This window comes from Bidens hawaiensis, unplaced genomic scaffold, assembly GCF_021521415.1.
Source record: "Bidens hawaiensis isolate Kalapana, Puna unplaced genomic scaffold, B.hawaiensis_p1.1 tig00064887_1, whole genome shotgun sequence".
Classification (NCBI taxonomy): domain Eukaryota; kingdom Viridiplantae; phylum Streptophyta; class Magnoliopsida; order Asterales; family Asteraceae; genus Bidens; species Bidens hawaiensis.
Window position 1 is genome coordinate 50,556 of NW_027501578.1, and position 14,358 is coordinate 64,913.

The following is a 14,358-nucleotide window of genomic DNA, read 5'->3' on the forward strand; positions in this document are numbered from 1 at the left end:
GTGTTAAGAAAATAATACTATTATTTATAGGAAAACCCTAGGAAACATAAATCCAGAAAAAAGGGAAAAGGTTCCAAGACAAACAGAACAAGACAAAACAAAAGATAACAAAAGATATGGCAGCTGCAGGGGGCAAGATAAAGCTGTCAGCGAACAGTAAAAAGGCATGGGCAGGTCAGATAAAGGTACTGGTCAAGCATGGAAAAAGCAGATCTCAAAAGATTATGTCAGTCACTTTATCTGCCAACCAATGAGGTTGGCGCGCATGCTGCGCCGAAAGTAACTTTTCAGACAAAGCAGATTAGGTCAACAGCTCAAAAGATAAGACAACACAAAAGCAACGGCTAGATTAAACAGAAGAAAACTCAAAGGGTTCAGCGCGAGAAGGCTAAGGCGCGAAGGCAGACACAGAAGGTCAAGAGAGCGCGAGCGCGAAGGCAGACAGAACTATCCTTAACGCGTCGCGGAAAGAACTACATTTCTAAGCGCGCCGCGGGAAGAATCACATTTCTTAGCGCGCCGCGGGAGGAACTAAAATTCCTAGCGCGCCGCGGGAAGAACTATAATTCTTCGCGCGTCGAGGGATGAACTACGATTCTTAGCGCGCTGCGAGAAGAACTACAATCCTTAGCGCGTCGCGGGAAGAACTACCGTTCTTAGCGCGCTGCGAGAAGAATTACAATTCTTAGCGCGCTGCGAGAAGAGTTCGTCTCGCGTATCGCTGAAACAGGTGGTCTTCACGCAGGATTCCTTGTAAGGGGTCTGGCGCGTGGAGCTGCGCAGACAACCTTAGGCGGGAAGGAACAAAGGACAAGCACAGAGAAGAAAAAGAGGGAAACAAGGCGGAAAGAGAGAAGAGGGACGGGACGGCGGAAAGAAAGAGAGAGATAGAGGCGGGAAGGAAAATATATTATTATTATTAAAAATAAAGTATAAGTATAAATAAATAAATACTAAATCATAAAAGAAAGAGATCGGGTCAGAGAAACGGGTACCTGGGTCGGGTCGGATCGGGGCAGATGTCACAACACAATCCCTAGAAAAAGGGGAAAAAGATCTCAAAAAGCAAAAGATTCCAAAAGCAAAAGATATCAAAAGATACGGCAGCAGGGAAAAAGAGAAAAAGTTGACAGGTTAACAGTAAAAAGGCATGGGCAGTTCAGAAAAAGGTACTGGTCAAGCATGGAAAAAGCAGATCTCAAAAGATAATGTCAGTCACTTTTTCTGCCAACCAATGGGGTTGGTGCGCATGCTGCGCCGAAAGTAACTTTTCAGACATAAAGCAGATTAGGTCAACAGCACAAAAGATAAGACAACACAAAAGCAAACGGCTAGATTAAACAGAAGAAAACTCAAAGGGTTCAGCGCGAGAAAGCTCGAGCGCGAAGGCAGACACAGAAGGTCAAGAGAGCGCGAGCGCGAAGGCAGACAGAACCAACCTTAACGCGTCGCGGAAAGAACTACATTTCTAAGCGCGCCGCGGGAAGAATCACATTTCTTAGCGCGCCGCGGGAGGAACTAAAATTCCTAGCGCGCCGCGGGAAGAACTATAATTCTTCGCGCGTCGAGGGATGAACTACGATTCTTAGCGCGCTGCGAGAAGAACTACAAATCCTTAGCGCGTCGCGGGAAGAACTACCGTTCTTAGCGCGCTGCGAGAAGAATTACAATTCTTAGCGCGCTGCGAGAAGAGTTCGTCTCGCGTATCGCTGAAACAGGTGGTCTTCACGCAGGATTCCTTGTAAGGGGTCTGGCGCGTGGAGCTGCGCAGACAACCTTAGGCGGGAAGGAACAAAGGACAAGCAAAGAGTTAGAAGAAAAAGAGGGAAACAAGGCGTAAGGGCGGGACGGCGACAAGAGGGAAAAGAAGGCGGAAAGAGAGAAGAGGGACGGGACGGCGGAAAGAAAGAGAGAGAAAGAGGCGGGAAGGAAAATATATATTATTATTAAAAGTAAAATATAAGTATAAATATTAAATCATAAAAGAGAGAGATCGGATCGAAGAAACGGGTACCTGGGTCGGGTCGGATCGGGGCAGATGTCACAGTCTCCCTTAATTTTTTTGTCAAACATACCCAATATCTTAAAAAGTGCATTTGTGGCACCGACATTTTGATTTTTATCTATATAGATTATATAGATAATGGTGTGCATTTGTGGAGGATCTAAACTTTTAAACCATAATGTTAGTTCCACTTACAAGGTTCTTAAGAATTTTTAAGCCTAATACTTTGACGGTCATAGAATATATTATAAGTCAAGTTCCTATAAGAGAAAAAGTCATATATTTATGAAATAAGCAACTAAATAATCATGTATCTGCGTTACTTGTGTATTGGAATTTATTCCCATCATTACGTACATAAATGCTTTTGATACTCGGCCAATACTAGTGTATCACAGTTTCACTAGTGTACCATCATAAAATCACCCTTTTACGACTAATGACGAGAATAGACTACACAAGCTCGTGCAGTATCTATATTTTCATGTATCTTCTTCATATTTATCAGGGGTTAGTATCTCTTCTGTTCTCTACTTATTTATCTTTCATATATCTTCAAAATATCCATAACACTAAACAAGAAGAAATGGTTAGTCAACATCAAACATTGTACGACAACTAATAAATCACTTATATGTGTCTTTTTAGTAGACATTTCTTTTCCTTCAATAGATAATTTTGAATCTCGAACCCTCATTTTAGTTCATTTGAGACGAGAATAAAAATTACCATTCAAAACATGTCGTGTCACTGACAATCAGTAGGACACATTCGAGAAGATGGCATAGGAGACACATACAACAACCTAACTCTCGTACAGATATATTTGACACGAATAAATTCATTAAAAACTTTTTTCAATATGTCAACTCAGAACCCGCAAATCCCTAATCCTATACAACCATCACACATAAAAAATACATGTAGACTAGTTAGGAATTTTGTGTCACCCTTCATATTAGCATCAATCTTCAAATCAGTCAAATGCAACCAACACAAATAACTACTAGATTGCTTAACTAAACTAACCAGAAAACACAAAATTATAGGAGATAAAACACCATCAAAATCTAGTTCAAAACTCTAATGTCACACTCATTTCCTCAACCTTCTAAAAGACTAGCTTCCTTCAAGTCTTCAAGAACCTAAATTCGCCAGAAATTTCGATCATATCTCGTATCACATCACTAACCAAATCCTTGAAGATCATCCGTTCGATGTCTAGTACTAATTCTGACGTCTCAATTGGATAATCTCTCCAATCATGGATTTCAACTAGGTCTTTCTCTAAAACACCACTAACCAATTCCAACACACCATCACCAGTGTTTACTTCTCGAATCCTTTGAAACTCAAACCAGACATGCTTAACTAATGCTCGAGAATCGTCAATCACTTGCCTCCAAGGTGGCAATTTTACATTTCTGTTGATGATCTCAAGAACTATGTCGAAAATGAGCTTTCGTTGGTGTTTAGAGACGTTTGAGGTGTTTTCGGTGTTGCAGAGTTGTTTCTCGAGCGATAAGAAGGCGTTGGGATCTTCTGGAAGGTGTTGTGTGGCTCGAATGATCTTTGATATGTAAATGAAATCCACGTTGTCTGATGTGAATTCTTCGCGTTCTGTTGAAGATAGTGCATCATAAACATATATACATAATAAACAATTCAAGCCAAAGTTGAGATCATGCATGAAAACCTATTCACGAGCCGATTTAGAGCTTTCTTCAGTTAAACGAGTCAAGTTTGGGCTCCGCTCAATTCAACTCGACTCGTTTACTCAATTAATGGTGTGAACTTTAGTAGCATGAGTTTGAATTAAGTCAAAACAGTTTCAAGTTGGTTTTACTTGGCCAATTCAGGTTAACATAACATGTTCATCCAGTTGCGGATCTAGAAGAGAAGTTCAAGGGTAACCTAGAAAATATTTTTTTTGGAACTACTGGTATAAATAATGTGGATAGCAGGTTTCGAACCTGCGCATGCAAAGTTCAAGAAATTTACAATGATATTTGATAGCGACTCTGACACTTGCAGATGACGTTATTAAACTACTAAACATAACATACATACTGAATTACTGGTTTCCTAAGGATGCTGAAAACCTTAACTATCTGCACTTTGCTGACAAAGTTGAGGGGTGACCCGGGCTACCCCTCTAGCCTCCTAAATCAGTCAGTGTTTTCATCTATTTAGTTTTATAAAGTTTAAAGGGGTGTTTTATGATAAAACCACCCAAATGTTATACCGATTGTATACTTGTCAAAAGTTGAAACTTAGAAATGAAGGCCGTATTATATGTTAAGGGTTATTGTTTTATGAAGTTTTATTATATTTTTGGTATAAATATATGTATAGCAAGTTAAAAATCCGCAGGTTAAACAAGTCATTATCATGCCAGGTGACAAAACAAGAGTCGTGGTTTGTTGTATGTCTGACCCGAATTTTGAAGCTATTATCGGGTTTGCCAATCCGTAAAGAAGGCTTATTTAATATCCTTTACAAAACCTTTAATACTATTAACTATGTTGTCTAATAAACAAAAGTTTGACCACATTAAATACTCAAAAAAGAGAAAATCCAAATACCAAAAGGGATTTCATCGTTTAAGACCTATGGATCCCACATAATTTTAAAAATGTGTAGAATAAACTTGTAGAAAAAAAAATGTTTTCTTAACGTTCATTTTGATCACTTAGAAATTGACAGCCATTTAAACGGCATGTAACTAAATAATTATGTATTTTTTTAGAAAACAAAAAATGTGTTTCATAAAAATATAAAGTAAAGAAGGAGATTGTAAATGTATTTAGGTTATCTTTTATTGTTATGACTTAACAAAATAAATAAATACATTTATAACTATAAGAGTTTCATAATTATATCGTATTTACATAGTGTTACTATATTATTAGCCTAATTTAACCGGTTTCAAGTTTTACAAAATTTCACACGAAAATCAGTTTAATATATCACTCTAATGCTCTATCCTGGTTAAAACTTGAGGTCTTATATATTTTATTCTGTATATATATATTACAAGATTGCATGGTATGATATAACAGTATAATTGTATAGTAAAAACAAAACGTAAACGTACGGTATGAAATATGAAATATAATACATAAAAAATAACACAGCACTTTTAATCATTCACTATGTCCCTACACATAACACATGTAAGAATTTGTTATGATGGCTCAAGGGCAGATGTGACAATAAATAAAATATTAAACCCATACCTAGATTTGTTAGAATTTGTTCTAACTTGTAATGGCAGTAATGCAGTATGGCACAATGACAAATAGAATAATAATAAAAAATGGCTAATGTCTTACTAATAAGACTGAGGGGTGTGGGGCTTCAACGGGGGCGCTAGAGCCCCTCCGCTCGCGCCCCCAGGCGCTAACACCACACCACCAGGGCGCTAGCGGGGGCGCTAACGCGAAAACAATGCAGGCGTGAGCCGGTTAGCGGGAGAAGAGAGAGGGCTGCACAACTTTTGATGGTTTTTTGACCGTTGGGAGCCGAACAAACCAAAAAAAAAATATTTTTCCTATATGATTATACCCCATTTCATCCATTTTTATACCAAAACTTCAAACCTTCACCCAAAATCAATTCATCTTCTCAACTTTTTTTTAAAAAAAATGGCTGGAAATTGGTTTCCAAACCTTGATTCAGATTATCTTGACGATGATTTATGGTCGTCACCGCACCAACCGATGTTTTATTCGGAGCCGCAAGAATCATCCGGCTTTCAACCATCCAACACACAACCTTCTCCTAACTTTGTTGTTCCGGAGACACAAGAATCACACGGTGAAGCTACGGGACCAAAAAGACGCGTCCACCGGAAAAAAACAAGTTGCAACGGACGGGTCGGGACCGGCTTCGACTCCGAGGACGAAACGGAAAGCCACTCCGTGGTCATCGGATGAGAAGGAAGCCTTGTGTCGGGCTTGGATAGTCATTTCTGAGGATCGGCGTTGCGGTAATTGTTTTAACGTTTTTAAAAACGATTTTTAATAAAAAAGTTAAATAAAAAAGTTAAATGGAAATCTAATTTATTTAGTCATTTTGCAGCCGACTACCAAAAGAGCAAGATTTTTTGGACAAAGGTTAGGGAGACGTTCTACATGCTCGTTGGGAGTACAGAGCGGAACGCCGATATGATTTCGGGTCGGTGGTCCGAAATCAGAAAATTTGTCGGCTTGTTTACTAATCTTTTCAACAGGAACAACGGTCGTATGAGACCAAGTGGCAGTGATGATTTGGCGGTTTACAATTTCACGGTCGAAGAGTGGAAGCAGGAGTGTTTGCGGTGGTATGGGATGGTGAAGACGTGGGACGATTTAAAGTTGTGGGAGAGGTTGAAAAGGTGTTCCAAGTGGGTTGAGCTGGTGGCGCCGGACTTTGATGCGGAAGTAAGGCCGAAACGGACTAAAACTAGTTCGTCTGGAGCGTATAGCACTTCAACCGGGTCGGATTGCCGCGTTGGATTCGACCTAAACATTGCGGAGGAGGAAACGTCTTCACCGCCGAGGAGGTGGCCATTGGGAAGGGACGCCAAGGGGGAAAAACCGGCTGGGGGGGAAGCCGTAAACATCGCCAATCTTGTTGAATCCCTCAATAAATTCAACAAAACCATGGAGGTGGTCTCTTATGACAAAAAGGAAAAAAGTCGAATGAGAGATTTGGACTTTCTTACTAAGACTTCAGTAACCTAAATCGGTCGATCAAATGCTAATGGAAAAGCAAAAGGAACGTATCCGAAAGAGGTTGATCGAAGAAGACTAAACCGAAGAATAAGAAGAATGTTTTTTTTAGTACTTTAATTTTTATTTTATTTTTAGATATTGATGTGTTTTTTTATTAATGTGTGTTTTTTTTAATAATTTATGAGTTTTTTTAATAATACGTTTGAATATATGTATAAAAAAATAAAAAAAAATTCGCTGGAGCCCTGCTGGAGCCCCTCCACACCAGGGCCAGAGACTCCAACGGGGGCTCCAACACCCCCCTTATCCAGTTTCTCTCTCTGCCACACGTCATAATATTATTGGTTGGAGCCCCATTAAAGCCTCCATTAAAGCCCCCCACACCCCTCAGTCTAATAAAATTACTAATAGTAAAGTAGTTGGCTAATCACACCTTGTAAAATTTTCTTATAACTCTTTAACACCACCAAATTATAGTTTTTCTTATCCTATGTTATGAAAAGAAAATAGTATTATAATAATGGTAATGTGACCGATTAAATTAAATGTGATAATTTAGCATAAGTAGAGGTTTAAAGGAGTTAAGTCGAGCCAGCTTGTTTCAACTCCTAAGTAGTTTTTTGAGATTGAATTTGACTTGTTTCAAGTTTTATTTCTAATGCTTGAGTTTCATTTATGAGTAGTTTTTCAAGCTTAAACTTGCTCGAAGCTCGACTTGTTTATTATTGATTAATAATTAATTAATTTATATTTATATTATCTAACTTTTTTCATAATTTTATTTAAAATAATAATAATTATAAAGCAATAAATATTTAGTATATCAAATAAAAATTACATAAAAAATAAGTTTGTTTAAGCTTGCGAGCTGACTCGAGCTCAGGCTTGGGCTTGAGCTCATTTAAATTCGGCTCGACTTTTTAATGAGCCAATATCGAGCAGCTCCAGACGATTTTGTTACGATAGTGTAATTAGTCGCATGTAAGCATCACGTGAGCTTAATGAAGATTTTATGTGTAGGTACCTTTCAAATCAACGCGGTGTGAACGAGTTACCGACTCGTCCTTGTCAAACTCCGAGTCAAGTACGGACACCGGACTCGGTAACACTACGGTTGAACTCGGCGGTGACTCAGTCGTCTCCGTCAGCAGCTTGTCACATCTCCGTAACGAACTCTTTCCTTTAAATCTCTGTAATCAATCAAATTATCATTTAATCGGTAATTATAATCAGACAACTGATAATATTTTAATACGTTTTTACTGAACAAAAGGATCCAGTTACAACAGCTATAGCTGCGTCATCATTTCCTTTTAAATTTTTAAATAGCAAAACCGATCCTACTGTTAATGTGCATTTGCATTTGCGTACCTCTAAATCGGTTGTAGAAGTCGTACCGAATATGCATTCATTAATCGATAACGATTCGTCCTCCGTAACAAACTTTTGCTTCGGACGATTAACGGATACTGACTCCGTTAACTTCTTGCTTCTCGGAGATCGATTGATCGATGAATGACAATGACGAACACATCCGTTTCGTTTAGGCGAATCATGTATCGACACAACAGACGATTTATCGTCTCGTCTTTGGATTCCAATGCTTGATTGCTTCGGTTTGCTAATCGAATTACAAGCTTTTAGGTTACTCTCGATTCAGTTAGGTGAAGAGGCTTTAACTCTCACCGGACTCCTTCTCGCTGGAGAATATTCGCATGCGTATCGAGAATCATTTACTGATCTTGATCTCTGAAAATCGGCTTTTGAAGGCTTCACGAGGACGATATTCGATTCGTTGCAATGCAGATTCCGATCATAGCCGAATTTCGAATGATTTGCGGATCGTATGAGACCTTTGAGTTGCAATACTTCGAGAATTTGCTTCAATGTGGTTAGATCATTGGCCTGTTCATCAATTCCTTTGATATTCAACTTTCGCTGATCCGGCTCCGGATAAAACTCACTTGAGTCGAAAAAACTTCGAGACCTCCACCGGTCATCTCTAGCAATGCGTTTTATTATGCTTTCATTTTCGGGTTGCGGTTTGTTAGGTTGTTTTAATTGGAAGTTGTTATCGTCGATGTATTTTGAGTGATTTAGGTCTCTGGAAAGTCTAGATTCCGAAGCGGATCTACGTAATGTGACGGTTTGTGGAGGCTTGTTGTCAAAAGATGGCATCGGTTCGAGTCCCATGAGTCGTGCAATGACGCTTGGGGACTGCCGTTGGCTATCGTCTCTCTCAGTATCCGGTGTGTTGCTTATGTTTATTTTGCTATCAAGTGAATGCCTATGGATTTCTTTGAACGATTTTGACCGGTCATTCATCTTCGCTGGTGATGATTGAGAATTATCGCATTCGCTGGTACAGCAACTTCATGTTTTTGTGGCTCTGGCTTTCGAGAAAACTCACGCGTTTTGCCGGAATTCCTAGTCTCGGCGATCCACCGAAGACCTGCAAGAAGCGGTTTTACATTTTCATTAAATCGAACTATCTGACATCTAATCCCATACTGCTTTAAACAATTGTTTAGATAGAACGGTCGTTTTGATAAAAAAATTTCAATGGTCAGATTCATATCCGGATAAAAGTCAGTCGGCCGTTTTGATAAAAAAAATTCAATGGTTGGACTCGCGTCCAGATAGAGGTTGAACGACCGTTTTGACAAAAATATTTCAAAGTTTGACCGTTTATGGTTAGAACTGGTGTCTGGATACCGGCCAATTAGTCAAACTGATCAATAAATATCAAAGTTGACCATGTCGTCCGAATATTGTTCACACGGCCAATCAAACCAATAATTTTAAAAGTCGAATTTTTTTTATTTTTAATTTTTTGTCAAAACAGCCGTATGTATGTTTGGTGGACGGCCGTTTGATATCACGAAATCAAACGGTGGTGGTGTAGCTATAGCACGACCATTCATTACTTCCTACAGTTACATTTTTCCCCATTGTTTTCACATTGTAATTAATGTAAAACCAAACCGCAAACCGGAAAACTTACAGAGGAAGTAGGGAGGCGTTTAGCAGAGTGGATTCTATTTCCGGCCAAAATGTGTTGGCGATCAAAGATCTGAAGGACACCAGACATGCAACCAATTTGCTTCTCCATTTTCTCCCAACGATCTCCAACTAGCCGATGCTTTCATGCACAACTTTACTGTATTTCTAAGCTTAATAATAATTGACACTCACGGTTTTAGTCATGAGTTTTAGAGCTTTTTATCTAAGAACTCTTACTTTATGCCCACTTTAGAGGGTGACCAATTGGTTGTGGGGAGACACAGAGTGGGGTTGGGTCGGCCATAACTCATATGTTTGTCACTAGTTTCATAATCCCAATAGACAGTAATAACAAAAATGAAACGTTACATATATATCATGTGTGTTTAATGAATGTTATTACAAGTATTGCATAAACATTTAAAGTTTTATTTATAACCACTCCTTAATAACTAAAAAATATAAATGTAAAACTAACAAATATTAAATTTCGTGTGCTCATTAGTCATTGTTGTCAAGTAGTCAAAAACGGTAAATATATTTCATCCAGTTTATCGGTCCAAGTATGTGTCAAAGTTGTTTATAAAAAAAAAAGTTTAGTACAAAAATAATTTAGATATGTTTTTTTAAAGTAAGAAAGATACTTTATTATCCTCGAATGGGTTTAGTTGCTAAATTAATTAATAGGATGTTTGGGATTTCTTATGAAAACTCCTTATAATTTTTTAATAAGTTAATAAGTTACAAAAGTGTAACTTATTGACTTTTCTGTTTCACATCAAAAACAATTCCAAACATCTTATTCCTTTTCTAAAATTTAATAAGTTATAAGTTGATGAAAATAAACGATCCGAAACACCCCCTAAGTAAATTAATCAAAAATATGCAATGATTTGAGCGTCCGTTAACTTCCATAATGGGCAGCCTTGATTTTGGGGGGGGGGGGGGGTGCCTGTGGCAGAAGAACGAAGGTCAATTCAGATTTTGACGATGAATTAGGAAGTATATATACTTGATAGTCTTAACTAAAGAGAAATATAAATTTGATTATACCGTAAGTAATAAGTATGCCTTTTTTTATGACCCTAATGTGATTTAACACCGTTGTAAGTCCTTTTAAGTTATGAAGTTAAGCCTTTTTTTTAAAAAAAAATTTGATGATGCTGAACTATTCAGCTCTAGGGTTGTTTAAATTTGGATATCCGGAGTTCATTTGTCATGCTGCTTATATGATAATATCTTTGGTTGGTTAAATAAATAAAGTTGATAAATGTAACTAAAAAGATTTAGGGTCAACTGCGATTTAATACGTAACAAGTAACTATACTAGAAACACATACTTTTTTATTCGAATATGTGAGTATGGTTTAGTGTTGTTGGGGAGTTGGAGTGAAGTGCTTTGTAACTTAGTGGTGGGAGTGGAAGACAAAGGCCACCGTCCTTCACTATCGTGGACTTGTTTGCATTAAATTAAGGTGATTTACAAGAAATAATTTTAGCAAACAATTAGATATTGATGGCTTAATCTTCCTTGTAACATTGACAACACTTTCATAATATTGAACTTTTAGCAAACAATTTAAGACACGTTCGTGAACATTATGGTTCAACATGATGACAGATGAGTTCGCATTTGAATTAAACGTGTCCAAATCATGAACATGTCGACCTGTTAATCGCAAGATTAAAATCGTATTAAAACAGGTTGTCAGGTTCAACTCACCTAGCATGTTTATGACACAAATAACACATTTAATTAGTTGTGTTAAACTGATTAACGTTTCTATAATGTTTAGAAGTCGTTCATCAAAATAGTGTTAAAACTCTTCTTTTTGTTAATCTATCAGCGCAAATAAAAATCTTTAGTGAATAAGATTTGAATTATGAATTATGATTATAAGATTTACCTCACTATCACCAATTTATATGGGAGATATGAGGGATGACCCTGGCTTGCCAGGGTTTGAGTCCTAATCTCACCCGGTTATACTGGCTCCTCGTTGTCGTGCCGTTTGGCGGGCATGGGGTCGGGTTTTTATCCTGAGAATCCTTCAATAGGTGGACCGCTAGGGGCTCCGTCCGTCCAGACTCATGGCGGCTTGGGCTACCTTTAGCCAATGGGGGCCACGTACGAGTACTCGACGTTACTTAGTTGGTCGTTCCAAAAAAAAATAAAAAATTAGCAAATTGGACATGCTTCCAAGTTCCAAAGCATAGCAAAAACATATCTTTTTGAGCCTTTTGTCCCCCTTTTCCCTTCACAAAGAAACCGTTTTTGGGCTTTTTGATTCTGAACACATAAGTCAATGTAGCATATCCTCGAATATATGCCCTGTGAAGGGTATGGTGGGTATTGAATTATTAATGATTCTGAAAATCTTTAATCAAATTAATTTCTTTTTGTTTGAGGCATTAAAATTAGAATACCCGTTTTTGTATTAGAATACACTTGTTAGTTAATCGAAACCGGCAATCGGGCACGCTAAAAGCTTGAATCAAGACAAATTTAAACAAGCTCAAGCCTAAGTTCGAGTTGATTTAATAAATGACTTTGATCACGAGCATCATATACCTTCCTTGACTCGACTTGAGAGACTAAATCATTGATACAATTTTAAATATATTTTACTAGTTTTAGAAACTCGTGTATACACGGTATAAGTTAATGTATAAATTACAATGAATAATTTAATACAAATAAAATACAAGATAATTAAGTCGCTTTATATCATGTAAAAAATGTATTACAAATATAGTCGTTTTATATCATCAAATGTATTTTAATTTTAAATCGAGAATGAGTTGTTTTACCATTGGTTTACAATAATGAAGCAATGTCATTGGAAACAACATTTAAATCAATGAGACCTTTAGATTTGAAATATGTAGTTAAAGTCTTCCACACAATACCCTAAACCATAAACCAAAAAAGACACCAGATTTTTCTTTTTGAATAGCTTTCATGATGTCCTTGTAAACACACTATTGTTCAGCTGTCACAATAGTCTTATACTAAATATAAAAAATGAAAAATTTGCCTAAGAATTTTAAGACTTATTAAACATTGAATATTTGTAAAAAGTAAACAAAATTATTTTAGTTTTCTTCTATATAAAGATGTCTAAAAAATTAAATGTTATTGTATCTTTAAACGTAAACTCTTTTATATATATTTTAATTTTAAATAAAATATCTTTATGACACGTAATTATTATATATGTAATATTTTTTATATTAAGTAGTTTACAGTATAATTTATAACATTAATAATTTAATCAATAGAGATTGATCAATTAATACGGTTGTTGAATTTATAATTAATACTATATTTAGAACCAATATATTTTGTTTTCCAGTAATAGAAAAGAAGTTATTTGGGCGGGAATTTGATAGTGAGAATTAATCTCAGAATGCCATGTGTCTAGATTATTTTCTTTTATTAGTATGGATAGATTTAATAAAGTATGTATATGTATACATAATAAGATTACTATTTATAAATATTATAACAAAAAGTAGTTATATCATATATGTTATGTTGCATATACAAAATTATAATATAAATAAATAAATAAGATAACTATATATACATATAAAAAATAAACAAGTTCAGTTTGAACTTGAAATTTTACACACAAACCGAGTTTCAACTTTAAGTTAAACGAGTTAACTTCTAACTTAGATGAACTATAACTAGAAACGACTCATTTATATCTTATTCACCGTTAATCCGCTAAATTAACATCATAAATCTTTAGTTAGGAAGAAATAAAACTAGCACGGAAGCCATAATCAGGGATGCCTGCCTCTCTTGCTCAATGAGCCTTGGTTGATGTCTATTACTCTATTATGTGACATGATGTGATAAAAGTTAAGGCAAAGTAACTGATTATCTGATCATGTGCTATTGACTTTCTAAATTTCAACAGATGCGACAGCCATTTACAATATGAATACATGTTTTCAAGTTTTTAACGTATGACAAATGTGAAATGTCTTAATCGGGATTTAAGAATAATATAAAATCGAAGCTCTCAAAAGTCTTATCAAAAGTTTTTTTTTCTTTTCTTTACAGTGTCATGTTTTCTTTAATTTGTACATGTTTTTTTAACGGCTAACCAAAGCATCTATATATAAACAAAATATCGTTACAAGTAACACACTAGCAACGACACAGAACAACGAAGACGTCTAGAAGATGCACAGTATGTCCCCTCGAACCATATGCCATTCACTCGACCACCCAATTACAGCATAAAACTAAAACCCTGCCACATCTCTCAAGTCGGACACGCGTTTTTACCCTGGTTTTATACCCACAAGAAGCTTAGCGCCTTAATCTCACCTACCACATATGGAGGTTAATCAGCTTCCCTTCAAACACTAAAGCATTTCGAGCCCTCTAGAGATACCAAATCGTGGTCAAACAAACCGCGTTGAAAGCTTTCGCCTTCCGCTTTGGGAATGAGGAAAACCGATGGACCTTCAATAAATCCTTTATCGTGAAGGCAAAAATAGATGGAACCTTGCACCACACGGAGATTAACTCCAAACAATCTGGGCAAATTGACAAGAGATCAACAAGTGTTCCGTCGACTCCACCTCTTCTTCGCAAATCAGGCATACCGCAAT

The 14,358-nt window shown here is 36.7% G+C and overlaps 1 pseudogene; it reads right to left on the bottom strand.

Moving 5' to 3' along the window:
• Positions 1 to 2,937: 2,937 nt before the first annotated feature.
• Positions 2,938 to 9,048, bottom strand: LOC143604362 (uncharacterized; annotated as a pseudogene).
• Positions 9,049 to 14,358: the final 5,310 nt, after the last annotated feature.